The following is a 26518-nucleotide window of genomic DNA, read 5'->3' as shown; positions in this document are numbered from 1 at the left end:
GGTTCAGAAATGTGTAGTTAAACAGAAAAACAGAAAAAATAATTTGACAACAACTCTGATAATGTGTCAGTCTCAGTTTTGTATCCCTGTGAATCGGATATCGTTGGTTTTTGGACTTTTGGTCAGACAAAGCTCTTTGTTTGTCTCCAAGAGCCTGATGTCCTCTTCCCGGTGAACTGCAAAGGAGTTTTTTTTAAACGTTACGCTGACTCCCTTTGGTCGTGCTGTGTGCTGATTGGTTCGTAGCGGCAAGGGTCGATTAAATGGTTTGGCAGTGGGCTAATAGCTGATAATCAAACAGCAGCAGGGACACATTTAGCTCATCTTTTTGCAGCTTTTAAGTGTTGGCAGAGTGCAGAACCTTTTCCATTTGGATTCAGTCTCTACGAGGCATCTGATGATATATGTGCTGTTGGTACACGTGGTCTTCTGTTTACTTGCAGCTCATTTCAAGTCGACATAAGCGTCATGTGCAAAAATGAACGCCCAGCTGGCTTAAAGCAGCGCTGTGCCGGTGGGGTTTTGGGGCACACCCAATATAACCCAAATGAGCCGCTCACACAGGAGTGTCCACGTATAAAGAGGTAGATATTGACATCTAATAAGCAGCTGTTCTCCATGCTTGGAAAGTCAGGCAGAACAAATGAAATGAGGAGACGCAGTCAGGACTGATGCTCACACTCAGATATTAAACGTGGTACGAACGCCAAAGATGCCAGAAGAGCACAAACGAGTCCATCAAGTCACAGGAAACTGAATTTGCTTAAAATTGTGAACTGAAAATCTAAACAAAGCAGCTGTTTCAGTATTTTCGCCTCACAATGGCTCGTTGATCGAAGAGATTTGTTGTCAACTGAAAAGCTACAGAAGACTAGAAATGAGGGATGAAGGCTGCCAGAGGACAGAGAGGCTTTTTGTTTTGGTTGGATTCATACAGTCGAGCTTCATTATACACATGTATGACCCACTCACCCATTAGTGTGTGTGTGTGTGTGTGTGTGTGTACGACTTAAAAACACTGTACAGTTGGGGTTGTGTGTTCATGCGTGTAAGCCTACATCCATCGTGCATTTCAGTGCCCTCACATGGTTGAACACGTGTGTGAATTAGGTGAGATAATATGGTGATGATGAGGATTAATGTGGACCTTCGAAGGGATGTTAACTCTTCTTCTCCAGCAGGTTAATTAGATGATGTAAAGCTCAGTAAAACAGCGTCGGGACAGTTGAACTGTGTTACAGGACATCAGGGCCACTGCAGGACTTTGAGACCACCAGCTCAACCCCACTAATTGTAGTTTCAGCCTTGAAGACAGAAGAAGTACATTTTTGTGATCAATATTCAGCAGAATCTTTAATTTGCTGCTGCCAGATAGTAAAACAAACTGTGAACTGAAGTCAGAGTTTTCAGGTTCTCCGGTCGTGGATCCATCAGTTGAAGCGGCGTGCAGATCGTTGCTATGCAACCACAGATTATTTAACGTCACTGGCTGCTTTAAAACGTGCTGCATTTCATCTGCAACTCTCCACAAAGACAAATGAGAAGATGAAGGCCTAATTGTTGAGTCGAGATCATATCTGCTCAGTAAGGAAGTAATTATCTTGCATTACAGAAGTTTCATAAAGCATTGATATAAACTCACTTTGCGCCGCCTGATGGATAGAATATCAGGGGAGAGAGGAGATGAATGCTGGGAGGGGCGAAGAGGAAGCAAAAACATAAAGAGCCGTGAAGCCGGAGGGAGAATGTGAAAGTAGAAAAAAAACTAATTGGAACAGAGTGGATCTGTGCCTCTCCAAAAAAACAAATGAATTATTGAGCCACAAGAAAGCCAGTGAGAGAGGAAGTAAGAGAGAGAAGAGAAAACCAAGAGACGTTTGACTCCCAGACCATGTCACAATCTCCCGTCCCTGTGAGGATCCCTGCTGCCCCCCCCCCCCCCGCAGACTACAGTACATTACAGTACATTAAAGCTGCTGCTCCCTCTCACTGGCCTACATAGAGTTCACCTCCCCATCAATCTTTCATGGCGAAGCCCCCAAAATATAGAGCAAAGCTAATTTACCGTGAGTCAACACACACCCTCCCTGGGAGCAGCAGCGGCGGTGATGTGTTTCCATGTTTCTATGAATGTTTATACAAAAACAGAAGCTCATGAGGTGATTCAGACCTGCTCTGCTCTGTCTGTCTGTTGTTCCCCTCAGACACAAACTGATGCCGGTGCTTCTCTCAGGTTTATAGTGAAAGGGAAGAGGATTCCTAGCAGTGCGAGGAAGGAAACTCTGAACCCAGTGAGGTTTTCTTTAGACCTGATAACAAGTGAGATGTCACTGGTTGCGCTGGTTCTACATTCATTCACTCGGTGTCGATGAGGAAAGAAGTTGAACATTGAACACACAGTAGAGCAGTGGTTCCTAACCAACATGTCAGATTGAGATCCAGAAATACGCTCTTGTAGGACGTCCGTCCAAAGACAACCAGCCAATAAAAGGCTGATCTCCAGAGCAGTTGAGAAAGATCAATGGAGAGCCAATCAGGTCGCCGATCACCGAGCTGATGTCGTGTTGTTTCCTGAGGCATTAAACATATAAATATTTACTTTGCACACAGAGACACATTTACTGCATATTAAAGCATGGAGATGTTGCCAGGGGAAGAACACTAATCTCCATATTGTGTGTTGTGCATCATGCCGATAATATGCTTTTCAGTAAAAGGCTGTGTGTGTGTGTGTTTTAACATACACACAGATAACTATAGATGTCATTTTCTTATTAAACCTTCAATATTTAATAAGAAAATGTTGGTTGTTGCCATTTCACATCTATCGGACTTGTTTAATGGTAGAAGTTCTCGACCTTGAGGCGGGAGGATGTGGTTTTGTGGTGGTGCTGGGATCAGGCCGTGGTAGAGTAGCATACATATTCCACAGGAATATCTCTCTATGTTTTACTCTTTTCAACAGAAAAGCTGAATTGGTCTTTCTGACGATGATGATATATTCTCGTGAACTAGTCGACGTGTTTTGTGTTCACATCTGAAGGAGGCTTCAGAGACTGAAAACGCTGACTTTTAGCACAAACCTGGTGTTTTTTAAAGCGCTCTATAAATACATTTTGACATTTAAGGCAAATTTGTGATTTTGGACTTCAATAGGGGCACCAGGCCAGCAGATGGCTCATGTACTGTACATGTACTGTATAGTATTTATCAGTTCTAAATTAGCTTGCAGCCTCTGGAGCAGCATCTTTAATTCTACTTGAGTTTAGCAGAGAAGTTAACCACCTACTGTAACGGTGTTGCTACCTTCGCCACGAACACGTTGCTTCTTTTCCATCAACTCGTTCCTGCAGTCTGTGAAATGGATGTTGGATTCCCAGCATTCGGTCACAGTTGTGGCCACTTTGTAGTGTTTCCCTCTCCGGGTGTAACAGAGGCGTCGACTGTCGTGTCAGACAAGACGAAAGGTCAAAAATAAAAGTAGTCTGAAGACGCTGATGGTTGTCTCCCATCAGTCTGAAGCAAGTCTTAACTGACGGTGAGATGTGCACACAGCAGATGGTACTTTATCTGAATGTATCTCTCTCCCTCCACACACACACACACACACACACACACACACACACACACACACACACACACACCATGTTCTCTGGTGTGTGGGGTGCTGCAGTTTGTGCAAAGTAGGTCATGAGGGCAGTGTTGACCATTACAGCTTCTGACTGTGGCAAGCAGCTTACCTCACTCCCTATTAATAGACACACACACACACACACACACACACACACACACACACACACACACACACACACACGTCAAGCAGGCAGGAGATCATGGAGGAATGAATGCATAACTTAACATAACATTAGTGCTGTCGTACCTTTACTGTATGTGTGCACGTATTAAAATGCTTGTGTTGTTTTTTCTCTCAGAGCCTGTTGCTAAGCTAACGCTAGTGGCTAGTATGTTCATATTTTGGCTAGTGCTTCCAACAGCTTGTTGTTTAACACCTAGAGGAGAGAGGAGGAGGAGGAGGAGGAGGAGGAGGACTGGAAGGAGCGCACGTGTTTGGTTCCCTTATTGTGAAAGAGCGTTTCAACACAAAAGCTACATTCAGCTGCGTGCTCGCTCCCTCCCTCTCCATCTATAATCCATTTTCTTCAAGGTTGCACCGGAGCAGAAGTAGAGGAGGAGAGGGCAGAGTGAGAGCAGAGAGAAGACGAGAAGGGAGAGGAAATTGGGAGAGGGAAGAGAGCAAAGCTGAATGAAAGCCAAAAGATGATGAGAGAGAGATGGAGCAGGAAGAGAAGAGGTGGGAAATGAGAATGAAACAGATGGAGGGCAGAGCTGAAGTAGAAAATAAGGAGAGGGGAAGAAGAGAGGCAGAAATAAAACCGGGGAGGGGGTAGAGAGAGGAGAAAGGCAGAAAACATGACGAAGGGCGAGGCTGAGCAAAGAGGAGGGAGAGTAAATGAGAAACAGAGGAGGAGGAAGAAAAGAGGAGCAGAGCCAGAAGGCAGAGGATGACGAGGGCAGAGGGAAGTCGAACAGGAGAAGCATAAAGAATTGGAAGGCTGCGGGAGGAAGGGGTGTTTTTACACGCTTGTGAGAAATCATGTGGTCCCTCCCACCCTAAATATGTCAGGAAAACCCCCCAGAACTGCTCGGCTACAGTCACATTCACTCTGCATAATGCGCCTTTTTCCTTCCCAGCACAGAGCTGAGCGCCGTATACACGGGGTTTTAAAGAGGAATGAGACCTTTTTAAACGGTGAGGCTAACAGACAGACTGCAGCGATTACCGTCTACTTCAACCACTTTGTCTCTTTGCCGTCTCTCATCCAAACTGGCATTTGGCACCGTCAGTTAAATCAAATCCAAACCAGGGTCCAGATAAGAACCCTGAAGAGAACAAAAGCTGTTTAAAAATTCTCGCCACGTCATATTTTGATATTTGTCTTTGAGGAAAAAGAAGAAAAAAAGACGTTCACACCAGAAAGTGGCACAATGAAAGTCATCAGTACGGTGGGTGGTGCTGCAGGCCCAGTGGTGTGCGACACAGCTGATATGAAACCTTTTGAATCTGTTTTTCAGTTTGTCTGAACTGACTGTGAATTTTTGTTAATCGAAGATGAAATCTAAACAAAAACCAATTCTGCCTCTGCGAGCAAATTGTGTCGATTCCACTGAAATAAATTTTGGACGTAAACTCCAGTCTGAAGTTTTTAATGGGATCCTTCGGGCTCTTCAGTCCAACAGCTCGAACAAATCATCCGTTGTAATGTTTTACTCGAGCTGTATTCCTGAGCTTTTTGTCTTCTTTGTAACTGTGAAGCAGTTTTGAAAAGTTCTTCGTCAATTAAGTTTTAATTACTTAACCTAGTTACTTTTTTACTAAATTTTTATATCACAAGAAAATGAAGAACTGAATAAAACATGAAATTGTAACGCTGAAACAGAATAAAAGAATGTTTCGTTTCGTACCTCTGGCCCTGGAAATGAGCATGTTTGTTGTCGAAACGTTGATTTTATTTGGCTGAAATGCTGATGATGATGATGATGATGATGAAATCCTCAGACAGATGGCTGAAAGGATCAGTGGTGCGGTTCAGTTTGGGATTTCCGGCATCAGATTGTCTCTCTGCTGTGTCATGAATTGTTGAAAGAGTCCGGGGACCAGATCTATGAACAGTCTGTGCCGTTCTTTTCATTGTATGTGCATGTGTATATATTTCCTCAAAATGTGAATACTAAATTTGATTGAGGTTAGGTTCAACATGGAGAGTTAACAAACCGCTACTTAGTCTGAACTTCAAACAAATAGAAACACAGTAAACAAAAGGTTTTTACAGTTAACGTGGATTCACGGCTGAGAGCTCGGTTATCTGTGGACACGAGATATATTATACATGTTGTCTCAAATACTGACATAAGTGTGCGTGTCCGTACAGCGTTTTAATGAAATGTGATGAAGCTCGGTGTGTCAGGGAGTTCTCGCACTCAGTGTAAATGTAGTTTCATGTAATGTTCTTGTCTGTGTGCAAAGTGTTATTGTGTTGATGCATCTAACTGTAACTGTATGTACAGGGTTTGTGGTCTCGTATATGCAGTGTGTGTGTGTGTGTGTGTGTGTGTGTGTGTGTGTGTGTGTGTGTGTGTGTGTGTGTGTGTGTGTGTGTGTGTAGTGATTAGGCTGTATGTTTCCATGTGCACAACAACCAGTCAAGGCTTTTAGCTGGGAAATAGGAAAATATACCTACACACACACACACACGGAGCCCCACCCCCTCTGCATCACTTTATATACCCCCCCCCCCCCCACACACACACACACATTTTGTCAGTTCCTCCTTTGTCCAGCCTCTCTCTCTCTTCTCACCCACACACTCACATTCATGCTCTCTCTCTCTCCTCTTCCTCCCATTCTTCACTTCTGCTCGGTCAGTTTCTCCTCCCCTCAGCGGGGGTGTGAGGAGTCAGAGATGATAGCCTCCCCTCCCCTCCCCTCCTCTCTGATGCAGACCAGGAGGAGTGGCCCATTGTTCTTCCCCTCTGTGTCCCGCCCGTTAGCGTCTCCTCTCCTCGTATCCCAGAGCTCAGCTTCATCTTCCAGAGTGTGTGTGTGTGTGTGTGTGTGTGTGTATGTGTGTGTGTGTGTGTGTGTGTGTGTGTGTGTGTGTGTGTGTGTGTGTGTGTGTGTGTGTGTGTGTGTGTGTGTGTGTGTGTGTGTGTGCAGCTCATCACAAGCATTGTTAAACTCCTCTGTTGTGGTAACGCTGCTGTCTGTCTGTCACTCTCACGTTGAAACTAAACAATTTGAGGATGAAAACGTCTTATTTGTGAAAAGCTTGAGGTAGCTTTGTTAGCAAACACAACACATGATCGACGCAGAGTTGTTTTGTGTATTTTAGAGCTTAATTTAAGGAGAAGTCTGGTGATATTCTATATTGTTCGTGTTGTCAACATCCCACTGGACTGGCTGCCATGTTCCACACACACTGTAGTTTATTTTGACACAACAAATCTGCAGCTGAAAATAGTTCCTAACAAATACACTATTTCCTCCGGTATGAGTGAAGTTAGCTAAAAACAGACAGGAAGTCAGAAAGGATTAAGAGACAGACTAACTGAAACCAACAACTATGTATTTAACAAAAATACGTGTTGTGAGAAAGCGTTCTAACAGCTACTCTGTCGTACATACGTGTGAGAATTGTATTGTTGTGGTGTTTTGACTTAGAAAAGCTGAATGGAAATGTCAAAATCTGATGACGATGAAGAAGTATCAGTACGCACACGAGCTCCAGAGAACGTATGCGTGCTGTCTGATTTATATTTGGTGTCATGTTTTGCAGTTTCGGCCTCTGCTAGTTGTGTGATGTAGCAGTTTTCCCGACGTGAATTGACATTAATATCTCCCGTCCCTCCGAGCTGATTCAGATTTTTATTCCTGTACTTCAACAATGAAAGGGCCCTGGATATAAACAGAGTGCGATGAGAGCCTGCAGGTGAACAGCCGGCTGCTGTGTCGGTGTGTTGGCTCAGATTATTTCCCCCTCTGTCTTCTCCCCTCTGCTGCCCACATGATGCAATATTAATTGACTCCGATCAGAGGAGGGAAGTGTGTGTGTGTGTGTGTGTGTGTGTGTGTGATCCATCTTCTATTCTTCCTCTTCCTCCTCTCCTGTACAGCCGCTGTGGATAAGATCTTTTGTATTTGTTTATTTTATCTTGTGCGCACCTAATTCATCCGATTATACGCAGTTTTAAAATGAGTCGGTGTTCAACAGCAGGTTCTTCAAACTCATCATTTGCTCAGCTTCCTGATAACAAATGACATTACATTAAAAAAGTGTGGATCTTTGGGAGATTAAAATAAGAAATTTAAAACTTAGATTAAAATTAAAATGTAGAACACAATCGAATCGCTATGTCTCAGCTCTCTGAGGAGTGGAACGTTTTAGATTAACTTAACAATAAGATCACGAGGCTTTACAGTATCTACACTTGGCCGAGCTTATGTCCAGATCATGTTGATGTTTGACTTTTAATTTCACCTTAAAAGTTGTGGAAAAGCTGAATCTGATGTGTGGGAATGTAAATGAATCTGAGAAGAAGACGTCTCCTCGTTCGGGGGGAAAACTTTCAAAGTTTCAAAGCAAAGTTTTGCTCTGATAGTTGTGTGTTTGTGTGTGTGCTACAGGGTTTGTCTGTGTGTGTGTGTGTGTGTGTGTGTGGTTTCAGTTTCTATGAGTGACAGGAGGGAATTGGCGGAGAGGATTACATCTCATTAAACAGTGGGATTGATCTGTACAGCTTGAGATTGTCATCGGCAGGATTAACTCTGCTGCTGATAATGAGTGACATAATGAATCTGTCCCTGCGGCGTTCAGCCAAAGATGCAGCCGAGGAATTTTCTCCTCTCGGTGTGAGGAGCTTTATTCTGGAGCCGACCAAGAAAAAGCAGCAAACTCTGATTTCATTTTCTGATCCGCTCACAGTGCACAAACCTCTCTAATGTCTGATGAACGGAGACTAACAACAAGGGATCAATTTAACAAGACCTTCATCTCCACTTAATGTCTCAAATTAACTTTAAAGTTCTCCAACAAACAAACAAAGGCAGTTTTTTAAAAAGGCGACAAGGATCATTTTTAGCTGCCGAGGTACGTAACTGTATTTATTTTAGACACTGTACTTTTCATATTAACGAATGGTTCATTTATAAATCGGATTAAAAATCACCACGTCACACGCTACAGTAATATAGAAAGAATCAAAATCTTAAACCTGCAATAACTGATTTATTTTGGCCACTTGGGGGCAGCAGAAAGTTGACACGGCACCTTTTTAAATTGACAAACGTGTCAGCTAACGGCTGCCAACGTCCAGGTCCAGCAGCTGCAGAGCAACATGATGGTTAGCTTCAGGTCGTGTTTGTGTCACCTGATGAATGAAGTCCAGTATTCTCTCTCTGCTAGTTCTGTTTCTGGTCTCCACCTCCTTCTGAGGGAAGCATCTGGCTCTCTCTAACTCTTACAGCTCTTTCTCAGAAAACGACGCTGAGAGTGAACCGGAACAGTGAAGCTGAGGATCGGACAGATAAACCGTGAGCTGCAACTCTCTGTAAAGCTCAGCAAAGCCCAGCTGCAGATTTAGGTGATGATTCTCTGTAGGTTCATCGCTACCAGCGACCTCTTTCACGCTGTCATGTGATACGCTGTTTGTATGAAAGGCCAAGATCACAAATTTGCCTCAAGGGGTGTAACAGCGTCTTTAGACCCTTTAAATAAACTGAAGCACAGTTTAAAGGAACGCGGAGGAGTTTATTAGTACACAAACAAAGTCTCTGTTTACATTCAGCTTTTTATTAGTGAGGCGACCATAAAGAGATCAGGGAGAGAGAGAGAGAGACAGGGAGGCTGCATTTCACGGTCTGCTTCTTAATCCCTGAGGCGGCTCAGATTGTGGATCCTTGAGGTCTAACCACCATGTTGAATGCCTCCTCATAAAACATTTGTAAAGCCGATTGGTGTGTAAGTTTTGGACCCTGCATGGTTTACATCAGTCAGTCTGTGCTTTCCTTCCCGCCATTGCTGGCACATCGCTGCGTTTCTTGCTACGTTTCCTGGTCGGACAGATTGCAGGATTAGTTTGGATTCTATCTGGAGTTTTACACATTTCCAGACGTCTTCAGTATAAACATTTAATCCATTTCCAGAAACCTTTTGACGAGGCTGCAGCATCTGTCCATTAACACAGCCACATCTTTCTGCCTTCATATCTAATGGATATTCCCCCTGTTTTTCCCGCCTTTGACCGCTGCTGATTTATTCTGACTCCACAGCAGCAAATGATATGGAGAAAACAGGACAGTGTTAAAAACCGCAGGACCACATTTAAATAACAAATGGAGCTGTGAATGTGTATGCTAATCATTATCATAATTGCTGAAAATTGATGCTGTTAATGTAGATAATTACAGTCTTTGCACTTTCCACATTTACATATGTGTTTTGTTGACAAGTCTGAAATCAGAGTGATTTTAGAGCAAATGAGAGTAAACAAGGCGTTTGGTTCGTTCTGTCTCTCCCTCTCCTCTTTCAGACTGGTGCTCTCTTTATTACTCCTTCCCTTTTCCTCTCTTTCTCCTGCTGCTGTCGACCCGTCTCCTCTCACGCTGTTAGGGGGCATTGTGATTTTTCATCCATTCCTATTGTTTACTGTTCCTCCTCTTTATGACTTCGGTCTCTCTCCTCTCTCTTGTATCCATTATTCTTCTCATCAGGCCATTAAATAGGCGTTTTTGTCTCTGGCTGTTAAACCTTACTACCTTAATGTCCGTTCAGGAAAGTTAAAGCTCTTTTCTCCTCGTTTGTCGTTACTCATCCAGCCTCCTTTCTTTTCTGCTCCTCTTTCATATCAACTACTGTTTGTCTGCACAGTAATTTCACTCTCATCGACAGTCCTGGAGGATGATTTCTGGCCGCCGAAGTTTGCTTTATTTGATGTTAAATGTATTTTGGAGAAGTCGACAGTGCTTCAGATGTTTTCATTTGGTCGGTTTCAGACCTCACTGCCTGGTTACAATCTAAGTCCCTCGAGACTTAGTAAAGATAGGTGACAAATTAAAAGAAAAACGTGTTACTAAGGTGTTTGTACACCAGGTGTCTCTAAAGGTGTCTCTAGACTCTGTTTTGTGTCGGACTGTTATCAATGTTGAGACATGTCTGATCATGCGATGAAAGACGTTGTGAAAGTGTTAAACTGTACCCCAACGTGTTGAAAAACCTCAAAAGAGGAGGAGGAGGAGGAGAGTGTGGACCTGATCCTGCTCAGGGAAAAGAGGGCAATGTGAAATACTGAGTTGTTTTTTTAGCTGTAGCATTACGCTAGCTCAGCAGCGTATTCTGCGTTGTTTCCTGACGTTTTCCGATCGGTTGTTCAGGATTGTGACGCAGCTTTTTGTTGGTGGACAAAGTTTAAACATCCAAAACCTCTCATAGGTGTTCAGCTGGTCTGAGATCTGCTGACTGTGAAGCAAATGATTCACATAGTTTGCATACTCGTCAAATGTGGAAGCGTCTGCATTCTGTTTCTCATTTCTTCAGGTTCCTCCTTTAATTTGTCAGCAGTCCTCTGCTGCAGGTTATTTCTCTTGAAAGAGGACGGAGACATTAAAAGCGAGTGTGTCACAGACATTAATTGGTGCCACCAGAGCTCAAATGGTATTCTTGTCACTTCAACCTTCTGACACACACACAGTAATCATCACTGTCATGTAGTATCTGTGTCCTACAGAGGCATCGCACTTCCCAAAAGGATGCCTTTCACAAACTAAATCATCTTCTCCATGTTGTGACAGTCCGTGTTTGTCATCCGCTTGCCACAGGGCTCATAAATCCCCAAATTCAGACATTCAAAAGTGTAGTGTTTGTTGTGGAATATCACCAACATTATCTTTATATTTTTCTGTACCTGCCAGAGTCTTTAGTAAAGCTGACAGAGCACTCGCCTGGAGATGATGTCAGCTGTCCATTAGAGGCAGAAAGAACATGCAGGCGGAGATATTTTAGATTACAGGGAAACACTAAACATGGCCCCCCTCTGCCCTGAGAGAGAGAGAGAGAGAGAGAGAGGAGGGGGGGGGGGACAGTCATCTGACCCACGAGCTGCTGCATCGTCCATCAGCCTCTGGAGCCGCATCCGCCCGCTCGCCCTGGGCCACCGCGGATGATGGACAGCAGTGAATTAGGAGAAGGAAGTGGGTGAAAGGGCGTGATGGGCTGGAGAGAGAGAAACAAACACAGAGGGATGGAGTGTGTGTGTGTGTGTGTGTGTGTGTGTGTGTGTGTGTGTGTGTGTGTGTGTGTGTGTGTGTGTGTGTGTGTCCTGCGGGCGGCCTCAGTGCGCTGCATTGTGTCATGTTGGCATCGCGGCTGGCTGCCGTTGTGCTCGTCCCATCCTATTAGCTCGTTGACTGACTGCCCGGATCCTGCATTACTCTCTGCTGCACAGAGCGCTGACTCTGGATTACAGCATGACAGCTATTATCTCACCTCATTATCCTCCTCACTTGTGATGATGAATTTCATCATCGCTTTAAAAAAAGAAAGAAAATAGCATCGCGGGCTTCCCCTGCCCGTTGTGTAGCGTAGCATTTGTAGCATTTGGCTCTCTGGGTTTGTGTGACTGACTCAGTGGAAAACTCGATGATAATACATCCGCATGTTTTTAACGTCTCTCTTGATCGGCCCCCCAGTATCGATATATATACAGTGGGGTCCAAAAGTCTGAGATCACCTGTAAAGATACTTCTATTTTACATTTGTTTTGAATGTAATACTATTTTTTTTTCATTACAAATGATAATATCAGCTTAACAACTTTCATGACAGCGTGAACTCCAGCTGGCATGGACTCCACACGTTAGTTTAAAACCTGATGTTGTCCCAGCATGATCTGACCATGTTCCAGAGGGCTTCTCGTGATGCCGCAGAGTGTTTGGCTTTCTGGGTCTTCATGTGCCCCCATAAATGTTCAATGGGGTAGAGGTCAGGTGACTGTGGAGGAACGTCCATGACAGTCAGGACTCTGTGGTCTTCTTTGGTCTTTAAGTAGTTCTTGCAAAGCTTTGAGGTGTGTTTGTGAAGAGGGATTCATACTACAGCACAAAGATGCAGACCAGAGGGTCCAGCATGTCTCTGAAGGATGGAGTGGTGCTTCTCCTCGGTCAGGGTGTAGTCGTTCCCCCCCCCTCACCCAGACTTGAATATTCCCACCACCATGTTTCCCTGTTTGTTTGATCCACTGCGGTTTCATTCTCTCTCCTGCTCGTCTCCTTACATACACCCTTCTGTCACTGCCAGAAGTGTCTCACCTGGATTCATCAGTAAATAGGACTTTTCTTCATCCACAGTAAAATGCTGCTGTTTCTTAGCCCACCCCAAGAGTTTGGCCTTGTTTCCCCTTCTGAGAAGTGGTTTAGAAACTGCTGCTGGTTCTCTGAGACCACGACAAGACCGCCTTCTTTTGACAGGACTTTTGCTGATTGGAGTCTGGCGTTCTTTGTTTAGCAGATTGTGTATCTGTGATGAAGCTGCTTTTCTATCTCTCGGGGAACTAAGCTTGATGTGTTGATCTTCTGATGGTCACTGTTGGTCTGCCTGATCGAGCTTTGGATACAACTGATCCCGTTTCAGCAGAGCGTTTTAGATTTGACTTCTGACACTTTCACGTAGTTCTGACGCCATGTTTCCCACTATCACAGTGCTGCTTAGTGAGCAATGACCTGCTGGAAACTTGAGGCGCAGCCATGTTTAGAACAGGTGAACACCGGCTGCAAGCTGAGGTCACTGAACGAGCCTCCGATGAGCAGATCAGATCCACCTGAGTGTCTTCTGACCGCATGCTTCGATGGAAGGACTCAAAGAAATCTGACCTTTTAAGTTGATCAGAGTCACAAATTTGCTTAAATTTGATTGCTGACCTAAAAATATTTCTTTTTCATTTTACATGTCATATCTTCTTGAGTTTTTAAATGTTTCCGAATCCTCAAACTTTGATTATTTTCAGGTTTACGTGAAAATATTTGAGATTTTCAATGTGGTCTCAGACTTTTGGACCCCACTGTATATATAACAATATGGCAAATGAATGAAAAACCTAATAAAAAACTAATTTTGCTTTGGTTTAATTTAAGATAAAATTAATCTGGCAAACTATATTATGTAAGATGATAATACAACATCATATCCTCTCAAAGCAATTCCACTGAAAGATGATAAATGATAATATGGCCCATTATTTACAGTAATGCATCCTGCCGTTGAATAGCGTCGTCTCGCTTTAAGAAGCTTTAAACAGAATTTACGGGAGAGATTAAAGTGTCTCGTTCTGCCCGAAATGCTTCAGAGGTTCAGGGAAGATTCATGAAGACAAACGTACTCGACGCTGGCAGTTCATCCGCTGCTTCAGTGCAGAATACGTCCCTTTAATGTTGTCGAAACAGTCAGTTAAAACACAGCAGCAGAATCTGACTGACTTCAGGGATGTCGCTCTGTCTGGACTGACGCTTCTTGGCTGATAATTGACTCATTATTATGTGCCGCGATGCTCCGAACACTGTGTGTGATGTTAATGTTTATAGAAACGCTCACCTGTTAGCATGCTAATTATTTCTATGTATCTTTTATTTAATTTGTGAGTCTCCTGAGATGCTATACACATATATATATATATATATATAAGGCAAAAAATAGCAGCATAAAATAATTATCAATGCTATTATAAAATCGTGTGGCCATTTTTGGTTTGTTTCAGATACACCGAAAGCGTGTGTGTGTGTGTGTGTGTGTGTGTGTGTGTGTGTGTGTGTGTGTGTGTGTGTGTAAGCAGTGCCAGGCTGTGACAGCAGTGTCTTTGTTGCTCCTCTGCTGACTGTACCATCCTCCTATTCTGCCCTGTTGACCTTCTGCACTCTCTTTATACTGGAGGGCCTGTGTCCCTCCTTCACTCACTCACACACACACACACACACACACACACACACACACAGAGTCAACATTTGTGTTCAGCACACACTCACACAGTTGTGTGTGTAATGCTTTTTGTGACACTTTCACGCTACCTTTGCTGTCTGCTGGTGAAGTGTGATGTCTCTTCACCTGCAGATGGTACTGCTTGTGGTCAGGTCGGTAGAGGTGTTGCGTGAAACATTAGCGTTCAGACAACGTTGTAGTGCTTCACCGTCTTTAAACATTGGCTGAGTTCCATATCGTACAGCTGACTGTGTAAATGAGGAGCCGCATCAGACCGTGGACCCAGAAGCTGAGTTTTTGGTTTGTGCCAGTGGTGGTGTTGTGAAGCTGAAGGCTGACAACATCCAGGTTGTAGCGTCCGTCCACCCTGTCTCAGCTTCCCTGCTGCCGTATGATTGACAGGTTTGAACCCCCCTCAGCCCCCCACCCTGTACCTCCAGATGGTCAGCTGTGGTGCTCGCCTCCTTCCCGCCTTCTCCATCTTTTATGTGATCCTCCATCTCTCGGCAGATTCTTCCTGTTCCACCTTCAGCCCTTCATCTCCTCATCCTCTCTTCTGGTGTCTCCTCCTGATCTCTATTCTCTTTCTTCCCGTCTTTCTCCTCCTCTGCTCCCTCGCTGCTTCTCCTTTTACGCCTGATGGCGTTTCTGTATTTCTTTTTGCATGTGAAGGGGTGAGACATCAGTAATGGAGTTTCCACTGACAAGCCAACAGTTAGAGGTCTGCACATAAAAATAAAGGAGAAAGAGAAGCCGAGTGGTGGACAGAGTGGAAAGAGGACAAAGAGCTGAGGGACGGCTGAAATGAAGGCTCATTAAAGCTCATAAAGAAACATAAATGATGGAACAATAAAAGAGAGCAGAGAGCGGATTAAGAGATGAAGAGTGTCGAGGAGATCCGGTTCTCCTCTGCAGTGAATCAGAACAGGCCTCTTTCTTCAGCTATCACTGTCTCACTCTCAGATTGACCAGGCTTTTAGCTTCCGCTTTGCAAATACTCCTCTGTCCCTCTGCAGAGACATCCTCCCCCTGCAGCGGAGTCAGAGTCTCTGCTGCTGCAGCTGTTACAGAAGCTGCAGTTTTGTGTTCTGATACTGTTTTTTCCATTTGTGTTGTTTCGGTTCTGCACGACTTTGTTTTATAGGTCACGAAGGAATGATTATCTGTCAGATGACGCCTCAAGAGTGTGTCCACGGAAATCTGGTGGCTGGTGTGTGTGTGTGTGTGTGTGTGGGGGGGGGGGTGTCCAGATGGCCCTCTGCAGGCTTCATGCAGGTGGACTACGCGCAGACTTGGAGTTGGAGATGGCAGGACATCTCATAGACATTAGAGGACACACACACACTCCTTTACTCTCCTTATCTTTTTCCTCCTCGGCCTCTTGATTCTGTGTTGAGGTCCAGGAGGAATAGGCGTATAGAAAGACTTAACACATCTTCTTCTCCCTCCTCCTCCTCCTCCCATTCTTCACGTCCCTCCTTTATCGATGGATTATAGCAGCCGAGTTTTCTGTTTACATTCATCACCGGTAACGAAATATATATTCAGCTTATGAATAAACAATTGAGAGGAATCATTTTAATCTGAGTTTTGTGAAGACAGTAAACCAGAATGTGTGTGTTTGTGTTCATGTGTGTGCCAGCTGGTCCTGTCAGTGAGGGGGTCGCTGTCAGCACCAACAGGAGGAGGAGGAGGAGGAGGAAGAGCTCAGGGTTGCGTATTTCGGAGGGACGATGGTGTGTGTGTGTGTGTGTGTGTGTGTGTGAGAGAGGTGGGCTGGACTTGGAGGGGTGTTGCTATGACGATGCCAGGCAGGGCAGGGCCATACGGTGCGGGGCGCGGCAGGCAGGCACGGAGAGCTAGCAAGCAGCTCGTGCCGCGTCTTAGCAGGATAATCCATTGTAATCCCACGCAGGGGAGTCGCCGCCCCCCACCCCCCACCACCACCACCACCACCCCTTTTTTCTCTCTCACAAACCTTCCCATGGCTCTCCATCCCTTGAGATAGGAGGAAAAGGAAGAGGAAAAGGAGGAGAAGGAGGAGGAAGGGGAGTGAAGGAATTAGCATCTGTTACCACTCTCGCCCAGGTTAGCTCCTCTGAGGAGAGGGAGGGGGGAGAAAAGCCTCTAGCTGTCACTGCGTAGTGAAGCCGCAAATGAAAAACGACAGGGGACGACCCATTAGAGCCTCCCCCTCTCCATCCCTCCATCCCTCTCCATCCCTCCATCCCTCTCTGCTCCTTTACTTCCCTCTAACCCTCCAATCTGCACACTCCTCTTCTTCTCTGCCTCTCTGAATCCCTTTTCCTCTCCCTTCTCTTCCTCTGTTGTTTCTTTTTGTCGTCTCCCTCCCCTCTTCTTCTCTGCCTCTTCCTCTTCATCTCATTTGCTTCTCCTGGTGTCTCTCTTCTTCTTCTCTTTCTCCTGCTCGTCTTGTCCTCTTCAGTGGACGGATATGGGATCCATCCTCCTCTGTCTAATGCAGCCCTTCTCTACTTTTCCTCCGAGCTGTACTTTCCCCCCCCCCGCCTCTCCTCCTCCTCTTTCTCCTCCTCTGCAGTCCACTCAACAACGCCCAGCCTGCTAATGACACTGAAATCGATTCAGTGCTCTTAATAGCTGACAGATAATTGTAGAAATGTAAAAAGCACCACAGTTATGCTTTTGTTTTGTTTTTCACTATCAGGCAAGGCCATCTGGTAAGTTGTGTGAGTGTGTGTGTGTGTGTGTGTGTGTGTGTGTTTGTGTGTCCTTGTGTCTCTTGTATTCTGCTTGTATCCTGCATTAAAACGCCTGTAATCTTCACTTAAGTTTATTTATAAAGCACCCTTCAAGAGCAGACGTCACAAAGTGCTTCACAATAAAAGACAAAAAAAGATTTGAATTTAAAAAGCAAACAAGTCACGTTCTCTTCAGATATCAGGTCACTTTTTTTTTGAGCATATGCACGTATCACCAGTCTGCTCACTTATACATGATATACTGCTATAAACCTACACTTTAGCTGGAACTAATGAAGCCTAATACAACATTCCTGCAATGAATCCTCCCCTCACGAAGGTTGTAACGTTCTGGTTTAGTGAGGCGATTGTGGAGGCTGCAGTTTGTGGTGCTGTTGAACTGTATTGGGGTGGACAAAATAATAGAAACACCTGTCAGTATAACCAAGTCAACAAAAAGCTGTGTGGTGTTAGTGTCCAAAGAGAAGACAAAACCTCAAGGACCAATGTCTCTGAGCCTTTGAAGTTTTTACTCTGAGTGGCGTTCTGTAGATGCCCAGTGTGACCTTTTCAAGTTACACAGTCAAATGAAAAATATCTAACCTCAGCTGCACGACTTATTTATGTGAATAGTTAGTTTTTCACTGGAGCGACACTTAATTGGTTAAAAACACATTCCTCAGACTGAGACACACAATCCAGTGTGAAGGCTGGAGGTTCAGTACAATGCTGCTGCTGAGGTCCGGCCCGTCTGTTCTCCCAGGGGTCATTGCTGTGTCCTACACCATGTGACCATGTGACTGTGTGACGCACAGATCACATACATACACCCTCATGAAAACACATACACAGCGAGCAAAGGGCAGGGTCATATAATGTGGCCTGCGTGACAGACGCAGAATCAGACAAACCTTTCTATTCACGTGCACTATATGTGCACACACATGGTCACATTGTGAGCTGTAATGGAGCTAAGAAAGGGCAGCAACTTGACATTTGCAATAATAAATCATGATGCAGCTAAACATAAAGCTATTGGACAAAGAGTTTGCTGTTGGCAACCTTCAGGTGCGTAATGAGTTAAACAGGATCTCCGTCCTTGAGTTATTTTTTTAAGACAACATGTCTCTCGTGTGACTCCGTCGGGCGGTCGAGTAGATAAAGACGGCGTGGAGGAAAAAGAGTTTGAGCGTGAAAGAAGTCGGACAGAGAAAGACATAAGAGAGGAGAAATGAATGAGGAGGAGGCAGAGTTTATTTCCACCTCAGCAGGGATTGTGTTTGCCAGCGTAAATGGGGGTTTGCCCCCCCCCCAAGCTACTGTTTACACAGCCTTTATTTCTTCACCGCATTAAAGAAACAATCTGCTTAATTAATGCCAGGGATTTTAATCTGCAGCCGTATTTAAATCAATGCACAAGTGCCTCCGTCACCACAGCAGAGACATTGATTTGTTGCGTTCTCCCTCGCGTGCGGCTGAAATGTAAAATATCTTGTGACGATTATTAAATCGTATTGATTGAAGCGCGCTCCTTCGCTCAGGTGATACACGTCTCATTTTTTAAATCAAAGGGCCGTTGCTCTCAAGTTCACGTGGTCGACTCTTTGCCTCGCAGCTTCTTCACTGCATATTGGATATTTTCAGTGTGGATTGAACCGCTGAATCTGACAGTATCTGAGTTCCTGTGCTGCGCTTTGAGCTCCTCAGCAACAATCCCATGAGATTTATCACAGAGACCTTTTCTCTCCAATGATCTTCACCATTGTAGTATATATATGATCTCTACAGCAGCATGCTTTGAATAATTCACCACACTGATTAATTTAATTGTTGGCGTTCTATGACTCAAAAAGAAAGAGAGCTTTTTCCACCATTCTTTATAATTATTATACAGTTCTGTGTAACTCTTCCTGGACTCAAAGTGCCTTGATGTGATTTCAAGTAAATTCTTTCTTCTTTTAGAGGATGTTTTATGTGGCGTTCAGGTGGCTTAGGGCTGCCGACCACGAACTGGTGCCAGTCTGGCCGAGAAACTCTGATGCATCTCACTCCCCCTCTTTCACTCCCTCGTTTCACATCATCTCCCCCACGAAAAAAGATGTTTTATTACATTTATATCACGTTTGACATCATAGGCATTTAGGCTCTAGTCCACAGTGAGTTTTAGGGTTGAGTGTCGTGGTCCGTGACAGGATGCCTCACGAACCAGTGAACTCCTACATGTACGACAAACCAAGTCGTCTTTCAACACAAAGACGTTGCTGTGTTGACGGGGTGGGGTCGCAGGTTTAAAGCCTCCTGGTTTTCTGCTCTCTGAACTCTGTGGAGAAACTGGCTGATGTGTGCAAGTCTCAACAAATGATCACTGAAATAGCAACGTGACCTTGAATTCATTTTCCTTTATCACTCGCAGCTTTTGCTTAAACAGCCTAAATCTTCCCATTACCAGTAATGAAGATGCTGCCAGTTCAGAACAAATTAGATTCTGGTAACTAATTTAGAACTTAGTGCTTCCTGAGACTGCACACTTCCATTTGACTGGCTGTTCAGCTCTTCATCCTCTTCTTCACATAATTATTTAAATGTAAAATGTAAATGTCAGCAGGCTGGTGATGTTTTGTACCTTTCAACCTTGGTGTGTGTGTGTGTGTGTGTGTTTTTACCCTTCATGTGAGTGACAAAGCAAGAGTGGAGTGAATTGAAAAGATGGAGACAAGCGTGATTTACAACGTGTGAAAGGCCCCACGCATTTGCCCCCCCCCCCCCCCCCCCCCGCACGCCGCTTCCAGCTAACAGCTTGGCGTTTAATACGACCGTTCACACGCCGTAAACACAGAAATATGCAGGAACACGGAGAGACACACCTGTTCTTGGACACACACTCATATTCAAGACTCATACACACACATTGATGGAGATGTGTGTGTGTGTGTGTGTCGCCCGGCCAGCTGATGCAGCATCTTCCGCCCCCTCCCAGTGGATTGTGGGTTGAACAATGATTGACTGTAAAAGTCTCGGTCCACCTGTCCTGCTTCTCTTTGGGGACACACGGGCTTTTAGCTGTGTGTGTGTGTGTGTGTGTGTGTGTGTGTGTGTGTGTGTGTGTGTGTGTGTGTGTGTGTGTGTGTGTGTGTGTGTGTGCGTGTCCTTGACGCAACAAGACATTTGCCCTCTTAAACACACCGGGTGCCCCCTGTGCCGTGATGCCCCCCCAGCCTGCAGGGAAACTCTAAACACTGCCATGCATCAGTCACTGCACTCCCACCCAGAGACTGGAGGAGAAGGGAGAAGAGAGAGGGAGTGAAGGAGGAGTGTGACGAGGAGGTGGAGAATGAACATGATGGAGGAGGACAGATGGTGGAGAACCTCTCCTGCAGGTGAAAGGTTACTCTTCAGCGTGTCCTTGAGAAATGGACCCTGCTTTGTCTGCCATCAAGTGCTGAGTCATGAAAGAGTGAAAGTAAAGGCTTCCCACTGAAACAAACTCTGTTTTTAGCATCCGATGCTCTCTGCAGGCTGCAGCAGCTGCTGTAATGGAGACTCAGGCACAGTGTGAAAGTGTCTGAAAGTGTCCACTCCAGCAGCAAAGTCCACCCCTGCACTGTTGATCCGAATGTTTGACTCGAGTGTTGCTTCACCAATAAATCACTAAATACCCTCCTTCTGGCAGAAGGAGCTGTGAAGAGACGGGAGAGCGACATGGAAGCAGCATGTTTATATATATATAAATATATATATGTTGTGGAGAAACTTTGAGTGTTTGGAACAACGGTCATCGCAACATAGCTGTAACTGAAACGATGATATTATTATTATTAATGTGCAAATAGTAGTTATTTTTTAAGCATACATCCCAAATATTGGCTGCTTCCAGCTTCTGTGACGTGAGGATTTGCAGTTTTCCTAGATTTGTTGGGCAGACAAAGCGAAAGATTTGAAGACGTCCCCGTGGGCTTTAAGAAATACGATAAATCAAGAGAAATGTATGTAATGCAGATTAATGATGAAAATGATCGTTAGTTGCAGCTTCAAGGAAATTCATTTTAATCACCATAGATGGTCACCAGGATGTAGTCCTGTATAGCAAGCTAGTAGCTAACTGGCTATTAATTTATTAATTTAATAATTTGACAACCGTTAACTCTAAAATCCCAACTTTTAGTTAGAAATATAAATATGTAGATAATCATACATAACAAATGAGTTTTGTGTAAACTGTGTTTACAGAAATGCTGATTTACACCCATCATTCGCAGCACTGGTTCATTTGTGTCATAACTCTTGAACTTTGGTGTCGTGACTCATGTGGAGGAACAGATTTAAGTGAACGATAATGTTTCATGTGCTGTTTTACAGCCGACGTTTCAAGTGGTTAATCCCGACCGAGCAGAGTTACTCTGCAGGAGAGGAAACGTTTACTGTCGCCGTCGCCGTCTGCTGCGTTTGGAAAAGTCGTGCAAACACAAGCTCACTGTACGCACAGAGGAGGATTCTGACTGGATGATTTCATACAGGAGAGAGAGCCTGGATCCCAAAAACACCTTGTTGTTTTGAGACAGAGGCAGAAGAGGAGAGGGATCCGGGATCTGACTGTGACATTCCGGTCTTACGATGGTCACCGTGTCAGATTAGTGGATCGTGGTGTCAGGATTGTGAATAACTATCGTCAGACTGTATGTGGACATTACATATGTGATGACCATGTTGAAACAGGAAACAGTGTGTTGCTGTGTCCTGTGGCACTAAAGCCCCTGAGTCACATCGTATTTATCCATGACAGTAAATATTTATGACTAAATAAGCAAAAATGTAAGTTTACAGTTTTTGGGGAATATTATTCTTTAAAAATCTAACACCTAAAAAAAATATATGTCATGTTTTTCCACCTGGGCCCCGCCCACTTCAAACCAGACCTCTTTGTATAATAACAAGACGATGGAGGAATGACCCCTGTTTCATTGGAACTAAGAGGCCAAATGTACAGAAAGGTATGAGGACATGCAGGCGCAGGATTTAGTGGTCCCCCGCTGGGACACACTGCACTGGATAAAACAACAAATGCTTGAGCCTTTCGTCCTCGACACCCCGCTTCTGTCAAATCAGACATCATGTCGGTGAGAGCGGAGATGAAAGAGAGGCAGGACGCCTCCCGATTGTTCCTGAGTCAGAGAGGGATGAGGGACAGAGGTAGAGGATGAGGAAGGCCGCATCCTGTTTGCGTCTGAAAGAGAGAAAATGAAAAAAGAACGAGGGTCGCTGGCAGGCGTGGACAGAGACAAATACAAAGAATAGAGGTGACGTAAGCTGAGGAGGAGAGCGTGGATCCAGGGGTGGACGGATGCAGAGGCAGTGACGGTGGTCTTTCTGCTGAGGGGGGGGGGGTTTGTGTCGAGACGGCAAGAATTAGGTTCGCCTCTACGCATGAATACTCACGTACACACTCGTAAACACACTCGGCCATGTTTTTCTACCTCCAGGTCCCAGGGCTTCCCTCTCTCTCACTTCCTCTCATTTCCCTTTTTATTGACATGGTTTCCTCTGTCTCTCTCTCTCTGTCTCTCTCTCTCTGTCTCTGTCTCTCTCTCTCTCTGTCTCTCTCTCTCTCTCTGTCTCTCTCTCTCTCTGTCTCTCTCTCTCTCTGTCTGTCTCTCTCTCTCTCTGTCTCTCTCTCTCTCTGTCTCTCTCTCTCTCTGTCTCTCTCTCTCTCTCTCTGTCTCTGTCTCTCTCTGTCTCTCTCTCTCTCTCTCTCTCTCTCTCTCTGTCTCTCTCTGTCTCTCTCTGTCTCTCTCTCTCTCTCTCTCTCTGTCTCTCTCTCTGTCTCTCTCTGTCTCTGTCTCTCTCTGTCTCTCTCTCTCTCTGTCTCTCTCTCTGTCTGTCTCTCTCTCTCTCTGTCTCTCTCTCTCTCTGTCTCTCTCGCTGTCTGTCTCTCTCTCTCTGTCTCTCTCTCTCTCTCTCTCTCTCTCTGTCTCTCTCTCTCTCTCTCTCCCTCTGTCTCTCTCTCTCTCTCTCTCTCTCTGTCTCTCTCTGTCTCTCTGTCTCTCTCTCTGTCTCTCTCTCTCTGTGTCTCTGTCTCTCTGTCTCACTCTCTCTGTCTCTCTTTCACTTTAAATTTGTGCTTTATTAGATTATTATTATTATATATATTATATAATTAAGTTCAATAAAGCCAAATCAGTGTTTAAGAAGTGTTTTAATAAAGAACATAACAACACTGATGTCTGTACTCTGCACTGGACAAAATACTATACAATACTGTAAACAAGTACATGACAAAGTGAGATATGTACTTCATATACTTTATGATTTAATGATGATGGTGAGATGCAGTAAAAATCTAAAACCTCTCCCACGTGTCTGTCCCTTTGCCTCCATCTCTCTCCACCCTTCCCCCCCTTCCATCCTCCATCTCAATCCTCCCTCATCCTCTCCTCTCTCCCCTCTCTCTCCTCCTCTCCTCCTCCTGCTGCTGCCCCCACCCCTGAGCCATGACCCCCTCCCTCCCCTATCCCCTGCCTCCTCCCCCTCCTGACCTCTTTCCTTCTGCCTGGCTGTACCTCCCTCGATAGTGTATTGCCCTCTCTCTCTCTCTCTCTCCCTCTTTACCTCGGTGCCTCTCTACCCATCTCTCCCTCTCTCCATGCAGCGGTTTGGGCTCCACCCCTCCCTCCACCCCTCCCTCCCCCTCCGTACGAATGACACAGTCGATACCATCCCCAGCCCCCTCTCTGTTTCTCTTTCTATACATCACTTTCTTTCCTTACAATCCAGCTACTGCAGTTTTCTCCTCTTCCTCCCTCTTCCTCCCCCTCTCCATCCTCCAGTCATCCTCAATCGGAGCTACTTCCTGTTTCTGTTTCAACACATTCATCCGATATTTCCTTCTTTTTGTACTTTTGTGATGCTGTGATTTATAATTGCAGCTCTAACTAAACAGTGAACCATAAATTGAGGTAAAATTGGAAGTTGCATGTCGGCTAATGTGAAAAAGAATTTGGAGAATGTCTCCTACGTCCCTCCGTCCGTCCTCGCTGTCTGTCTTTGTGCAGTAGGAACTCTTCATTGTGTGTGCGCATGTGGGACCAGTCGTCTGTTCAGAACAATAAAACTTAACAGTCAGGCGGACAGGCATCCATCCTGCCCGCCCGCCTGCTTGGCACACACCATTTATTCCATGATCACTTATTTAGCAGCCTGTCTGAATGAAAAGAGATACAGACGGAGAGAGAAAGAGCCGTTGAACCTGCTTCTGCAATAAATACTGAAGCATTTAACACCAAACCTCCTTTTCTTCAGTGTTTCATGAGAGACTCCATTCAGAACTAAAACTAACAACCGTTATGAAATCATTAAAACCACAACGGATAGATTGTGAAAGATGAGTCAACAACAACAGTGAAACTTAACATTGATTATATATTTACATGAAACTGACAGCTTCAGATTACGATCAGATTAGACCTCAATCTTTTTGTCTGTGAGCTGTTCGCAGTTTCACAAAAAATGCAAAGATGAGAGAAAATCTCCTCTCACAACCCCTCAGATGTATCTTGTGGCCCTTTAAGGGGGGCCCGACCCCTCAGGTTGGGAACCACTGGATTAAACTACCTTTCTCTAAAGTAGATAAACAAGCTCCGGCAGTAAACTACTTTTTACATTGTTGTATTGTTACTTTTTCTACCACTTCCTGCACCACTGCTGACCCCCAGGCAGGGAGCGACTGGTCTGCATGACGGTTTAGGTGTTGGAGCTGGACCTTGAGTAACAAAATGGCCGCTGAGTGCACACTTTCAGTCTTAAAGCGAAAAGTTAATAACAGCGATGGGAGGTAGAGGATGTTACCGTGATTCAGATAAAGTGGGAGGAAGACGACCTTGGTGATGATGATGATGATGAGGTGGGGGAGGGGGCTCTGTCATTATGCAGGGTGCAGACTGGGTGGGTTTCATCAAATAAACAGACACTGCTGTCTTTAACACGCTCCACTCGACCCGGAACAAAAGCCTCCACAGCAGCTGCATGCGGCCTCTCCGAGGACTCACACTGACTCCACTCACAGCATGAAACCACGTCTCTGGTGCGCTGGAGAAACTGCACAAGCTGCAGTGTTATTTCATTCACCCTAATTTTAATTTCTGGGACCCAGGAAGGCGTTAGCAGTCGCTACGTCGCCCATAGCTTTAGAGAACGTTTTATTTTTTCAGAATAATTTGAGGCGTCATTATTTTCTTCCCACCAGCAGACAATTTGTAGATTATTTCCTCGTGTCAGAGTCATCGCTGTCACCGTCCCGCTGGCTAAAGGAAGACAGTAACTGTCCCCCAATTTCACTCCAGCTGTGAGGCAGTTGTGGCTGCATTGAAGAGACTTCTGCAAAATGATTAATTTCTTTATTTCCTTGCATTGTAAAATGTACACAATAACATGAACACTCACACAGTGTAGGATAGAGTGCAACTGCTTTGCAACCAATAACATCGTCGTAAAGCCGATAGTGAGTCCGAGTCAGAGAGGCTGCAGTTTGTGTCGCTGTCCTGCTCGATTGCATTACACTCTGCAGTGTTAATGATACAAAATGCAGCATAATGTAATCCAAGAGTAAAGCGTGGAGAGATAACGAACCAGTAAAGAGCAGAACAGAAGCAGGTCATTTCTAAGAATCTCACACACAGATGAGGATACTTCATGAAGGAAGACTGCCACCTGCTGGTCATGAACAAAACACCCAAATAGTGTATTTGTGTGTGTGTGTGTGTGTGTGTGTGTGTTTTCAGTGTCTGTAACAGCAGTCATATGACATCTATAATGCTAAAGACCATTTCAATCAGGAGTTTCTGCAGTATTCATGTTGTCGTCACACCAATAAGGTTCCACGTGTCACATGTTTCTGCAACAACATGCAAACACAAGAATGATGATGATGATGATGATGATAACAGTAACATGATGTATGTAGCTTTATAAGCCAACTCGGAGCGTTTTTTCTTCTGACTCTGAGTTGTTTTTCTGCATTCTTCTTGTTATGCAGCAGCTTCTCTTAATGTCCAGTTGTTGTGATCTGAACTTGGCCTGAAGGTGATCAGAGTCACAAGCTCTGCAAAGCCAGGGGGGGGGGGGGACTGGGGGGGTGTCTGTACTGCAAGAAAACTTTGATTATGTCGCACAAAACATAAACTACAAGTAAGAGATGAAGGAGTGAAACAGAAACCTTAAAGTAAAAGCTATAAAATCATGAAAAAGTTTTAAAAGAATATAAACAGC

General features: G+C 44.8%; 1 protein-coding gene across 1 annotated transcript in view; it reads left to right on the top strand.

Annotated features, from left to right (window-relative positions):
* LOC139288441 (nucleolar protein 4-like) overlaps nt 1-26518 on the top strand; it is a 121750-nt gene that overhangs the window by 86502 nt on the left and 8730 nt on the right. The gene's annotated exons all lie outside the window — the stretch shown is intronic.

Source organism: Enoplosus armatus, chromosome 8, assembly GCF_043641665.1.
Source record: "Enoplosus armatus isolate fEnoArm2 chromosome 8, fEnoArm2.hap1, whole genome shotgun sequence".
Taxonomy (NCBI): Eukaryota; Metazoa; Chordata; class Actinopteri; order Centrarchiformes; family Enoplosidae; genus Enoplosus; species Enoplosus armatus.
This window is presented reverse-complemented; position numbering and strand designations above follow the sequence as displayed.